This window comes from Triticum urartu, chromosome 6A, assembly GCF_056163025.1.
Source record: "Triticum urartu cultivar PI428250 chromosome 6A, HENAU_Tu73, whole genome shotgun sequence".
Classification (NCBI taxonomy): Eukaryota; Viridiplantae; Streptophyta; class Magnoliopsida; order Poales; family Poaceae; genus Triticum; species Triticum urartu.
The window spans coordinates 590,588,905-590,594,904 of record NC_141878.1 but is presented as its reverse complement, the minus strand read 5'-3'; positions in this window follow the sequence as shown (position 1 = coordinate 590,594,904).

Genomic DNA, 6,000 nt, shown 5'->3' with positions numbered 1-6,000 from the left:
TCACCCGGTACGTACTGCTGTCACATTATTCAGCATAGTTCAATTTGCATACTACCTACTGTCATTTTATCTCTGTTCAATATTACTAATCATGATTGATGGACATACAGGGTTATCATTAGCTTCGCGCCTTGGCATCTCCACTTTAAGCAGATTTGATGATGTGGGCATTCGGTGGTTAGACTTAGAGCTGCATAGTTTGCTTCTGAACTCGGAATTTCTATGACCCAAGTCCATTCAAAGATGCTCATAGCAGATGAAGCATAATTTCAAACTAGAGCAGAACACTAACAAGTGTCTGAATGAAAGATGTCAAAAGTAAAAAATGTACCACTAAGCATAGTTTCAATTGCATACTACCTACTGTCATTTTATTTATGTTCATTTCATTTGCATACCCTTGATACATTGCTGTTTTAGCAATTTTATTAATTCAGAGCAACTTGGCCTTGGACATTGTGTTGGCGGTGCCCAATTAATTTATATATGGATAACACATTTATATGAATAGGAAATGGCAAATATTGGTAGTTTAAACCACAAATCAGACTTCCCGGAAAAAAAACACAAAGCAGACAGGTCGCTGCAGATCTACTCTGCTCATTCTTTCTCCTTTTTGAAATTATTTTGCGGTAATTCTAGGCTGACCTGTGGTCACAATAAAAGTATTATATAAAATAGACATGTCAATTTTATTTTGCCGAGAGATATAGAAGCAAGTGAGTTGGGTGCACGTGGAAAGAGGATGAAGCTTTGAGGTCTTCTTTTCAGCACGTACAACCATAGGCATAAGTTACTTGTATTAATATGAGTAAGGAATATTGCAAATACGCATAGAAGTAGAGAAACCTGAGAAGGATACAAGCAATGACACTATTGAATAGTAACAACACAGTAGCCAAGACCCATCGAAAATAGAAAACACAAAAGGGTCCCTGAAGAAGGAGAGCACCGCTGGCCGAACTGAGCCCTTGGATGTACTGAAACACCTTGCCTAGAAGCATTAGTGAACCGCAGCAGCCACGAGATCAGAAGAACTGGATCTTGATCGATTGAAAATATCGGCCAAAGGCTTCGGACTTGCTTCCCAAGCCTCTTCAGCGCTGGATTTGTGGACGAAGCTAAACCACCGCAAAGAGGCGGCAATATTTTTCTGCCTCATCCTCTAGCCTGCAATGATGATTGCCGATGTCCTCCCCAGTGGCTTGCCGTCGCAACCGCAACATGCCAAATCATCGGTCAACTGTTGCTAAAAAGTCAAACTCTACATGCCATCTGTTGTGTCGGCTAAGGCTTCGACGAGATAGAGCGAGGGTCGGGAGACCCTTATTTCCACACAACATCTTACTCCTTACAGGTCGTGGTGTCAGCACTGGAAAAGCCCAAAGTCGACGCGACGATGCGTCCCAAGCCGTCCCAACATATCGACGTGCCAAACCTACATCCAAGGTTTGGAGGCGATGGAAACCATTGGCTTGACTAGCGGAAGGATGAGAAGCACAGTCTCATTCTACAAATTCTAGAGAGAAGGGTCCCGAGGCGGTTGCTCGTGAATTATTTAGAACTTGGTGACATATCATGTGGAAATTTGGTCCGATACAGCCATGTTTTAGTAGAACAGTAGATGTGAGCCGCTATTGTATTCCATTGCCATAGGCTGTTACATATACAGAGAGAGAGTAGTAGCCCACGCTCCCTACATGCAGGGGTGAGACTCGGTACATGACGTGTGACTAGGTCTAGTTAAACAAGTGTCACAATACAACTCAACACCACCCCATCCCCCCCCCCCCCCCCCCCCCCCAGTCCGAACATGGCCCGGTAAGACGTTCAGGCTAGCCGATGGCAGCCCCTTGGTGAAGATGTGCCGTCGGTACGTCAAGTACCTTGGCTTCCCCAAGAGCCACACGATCGCGCACGAAGTGAAGATTAATATCCACATGCTTCGTCCGTTGATGCTGCAGCGGGTTAGAAGAAAGATACACCGCGCTCACATTGTCGCAATAAACAACTGTTGTGCGCGCCGGTGGACGCCAGAGCTCAGTGAGGAGTTGTCGCAGGCAACAAGACTCGGCGAAGCAGATGTCCACACAGCACGGTACTCGGCTTCCGCGCTGGAGCGGGATACTGTGTTCTGGCGTTTAGACGACCAAGAGACCAAGAACACACAGCAGCCTGAGGTGGATTTGCGAGTATCGGGACACCCGGCCCAATCGGCATCGCTATAAGACACAAGGTCGTGCTGGGAGGAGCGATAGAGCTGAATGCCTAAATGTGTAGTGCCGCGGAGATAGCGTAAGACTCGCTTAATCATTTGGTAATGTGTGTCGAGGGGTGCATGCATGAACAAGCAAATCTGCTGGACGGCATATGTGAGATCTTGCCGAGTGAGCGTGAGGTACCAGAGAGCTCCGGCAAGACTGCGGTATTTGGAGGGATCGGAAAAGGGCTTCCCAGCGGCAATGGAAAGTTTGGAGCTAGAGATAAGACTTTCTAGATTTTTCAATACAGACTACGTACGGATGTATATAGACATATTTTTGAGTGTAGATCCACTTATTTTGCTTCTTACATAGTCCGCACTGGAATCTCTAAAAAGCCTTACATTTAGGAACAGAGGGAGTAGATGTTTCGACCAATTTTATGGTCACTTTATTCGGACACAATTTGCAATCCAACACCGTCCCGCCTAGGTCTTTGGACCAGTCCGATTGTCCATTTTCCCACAAACCGAAGCAAACTAGGAGCCTTTGAGACTCCGGACCGCTGCCACGTAGGACTCCGACACCCCTGGCCCATCCAAAACCCCTCCTCGACTCTGCGTCTCCACCCCTTCTCACTTTCTCTAAATCCGCTTCCTCCCTTGCGAAACGGGCTGCTCTAACACCCCAGACGCCAGCCAAGCCATTCCCGGATCTCCTCGACGTCCAGCGCCCCACCCGGTTGCCACGCCGCTTGTCTTACCGTGCCGGCCCACACCTCTCATCCATCCACCACGCATGTACCATCCACCCCTACGGGGGTTACCACGCCCGATAAGTGTTTGGTGAAATACCCATGCTGATTTCTTTGTCCCTTCTTTAAAGCAATGGATTCAGACATGGAATACATATATGAGCATTAAATTGAGTCATCTGATGAGGAGGATTATGAGGATGAAATATGATGATGCAGACGGTCCTTGCAGACGCGGAGCATGCGAAAGAGAATGGTCTCAATTTCAAGGGATCGATCAAGGTAAATCGAGTGCTAAATGGGAACAAGGCATGGGGGCATTTCATGCAGATGGGCGACTACTTTGCCTCTGATGCCCTATCCCCGGAAAATTTTCGCCAGCTCTTTAGGATTCAAAAAATGTCTTCGATCACCTGTACAATGGAGTCCGGTCCTACAATGACTACTTCATCATGAAGAAGGATGACATAGGAAGGATTTGATTTTCTGGTTACTAGAAGTGCAGAACTGCATTGTGGATGGTTGCTTATGGCATGGCCGAAGATTCGTGGGACGAGTACCTACGGATGTCTAAGAGTACATACGGACACACATTGGTCAGATTTGCTACTACGGTGGTCGAGATGCTTGGACCTCAGTATTTGAGAGAATTAATTGTGAAGGACACCGAGAGGTATGTCGATTGCATGCATTGGGGATGGAAGAACTGCCCAAAAGCTCTACAAGGGCAATATCGGGGCCATGTTAAGAAGTGACCATAATAAAATTTGCTAGATATTTAAGGCTTGTATTTAATGGACGAAGAGCATCTCTAGCTGAAGCCTTTTTTGAGGAGTTAAAAAGATGTAATTCCTAGCCGCACTCTTAAATTTAACTCACTAAAACTTTGTTTCACGCAAATTTAAACCTAGATAGCACAATGTGATTCCAACTACATGGCAAAACAACTTAAACATAGATAGCACAATTCGATTAAAAGTACATTGCATAATATGAATGTAAACTAAATGATTCGAACGAAATGGAAACTGAAAAACCTCATCTTCTTCCTTCAGGAGTGTCTCCCAACCTATGCCGTCGTCGGAGTCAGAGTTGCTGGAGCAATGGTCGATAACTTCCCCATCGGACTGTCTGGTCTCTTCTGTAGCCCCCTTCTTGTACAACTCGAGTTGCTGATGCTCCCCATCAACAAGCTCCGGATGATTCCTTTGGAGCTCGGCCATGTACTATTCATCTGCGCACGCGGCCTCGTGCCGCTTGATGCCCCCCCCATTCCCCTGCACCACATGGAGGGAGGCCATTCAGGATCAATTGCGACAAACTCGGAGGCCTCGTGACTGCCAGTGGAAAGTTGATATTCGCCTGGTTATCGTAGTGGGGACACTAGTACAGGAACACCTTATAGGATTTTTCCACTCGCAGCGTGTAGCTAAAACGGGAGGCACCATGGGGACGATAGGCACAGAATCACTGATTTCCTATGGGCTATCCCAAGGTGAGGCGGGGAAGTGGGACGTTGTCGGGTCGTGTCTACACTAGTAGAAAAAGGGCCATTTGTCCCGGTTCGTAAGGCCCATCTGTCCCGGTTTCGGACCCGGGACTAAAGGGTCGTTACTAAAGCCCTAGGCCTTTAGTCCCGGTTCTTACACGAACTGGGACAGATGGGCCTCCACGTGGCCGCTGCGGCGAGCCCAGGCAGGGGGGCCTTTGGTCCCGGTTGGTGGCACCAACCTGGACCAAAAGACATCCACGCGTCAGCAGCTGGCAGGAGCTGAGATTTTTTTAAAGGGGGTGGTTTAGGGGTTTTGGGGGTTAATTTAGGTTGTTAGCTAGCTAATAGAGAGAAGTGTCCTCTCTTATCTCCGTGCTTGGTTCACCAACACTACTGCTATGCCTAAACATGGCTTAGATTGAAGTGAAGGCAACACGTGGTGCATGTCGAAAGTAATACTAATCCTAACTTGATCAAGTTTGGACTGCACTACTCTCGACATGCAGCACATGCATGTTGCCTTCACTTCAATCTAATCCATGTTCATTTCACCCACTGATATATAATAACTCTTCATGCTCGCATCATGCATCATCATAATAACAAGTCCTACTAATCATCATCATACAACTTCTACTCGTTATTAATAACAAGTCATACGATCATCATCCTCATAGTCATCAAACGAACCCTACTTAATTGTTCTTAGCACATGATCATCAGTATTAGGTAGGACCTAAATACCCTCCTTAAGGTAAAATAGCATAAAACAATATAGACCCTGACTCTCCATTATGGAGAATGGAGATCATCATCATACAACTTCTACTCGTTATTAATAACAAGTCATACGATCATCATCCTCATAGTCATCGAACCAACCCTACTTAATTGTTCTTAGCACATGATCATCAGTATTAGGTAGGACCTAAATACCCTCCTTAAGGTAAAATAGCATAAAACAATATAGACCCTGACTCTCCATTATGCAGAATGGAGATCATCCTGTCTCCAATTCTTGCGCTTCGCTTCCTTTTGCTTCCAAGAACCTCCTTACGACTGTCCATACATTTTTTCCATTCTTTGATTAGCATGTCTCCACTTCTTTTAGAAATCCGGTATGGACAGTTGAGATTCGTAGGATGACCTGGCTGTATGTTCAAAACATCAAGGTTACCATTCTGATACATCAAATGAGGCACACAATCCATCGGGATTCTCTATTGAAAAACATATTACTAACTTCATAGTTAGCAATGATGTACTAGTTTTAGAAGTATGCAAAATATGCACGGATGTCGTAATAGTAAAAAATCTTACCAGGGTATCTCCATGGTAGTTACCGTAGTTCAACACGTGCACTAGTGGCACGTATTGACCATAATGTTGAGGAGTTTGATTGTAGATATTGTAATTCTCAAGATCAGTACCAAATGCGATCAGATGATTTTTCTCCTGATAAGTTAATTCGGAGCCATTGGTGTAGTGGGTTTTGTCTACCATCTTCCGCACATTCTTTAAAGAATGAAAATAAGCTGTCAATGGAAATAAGC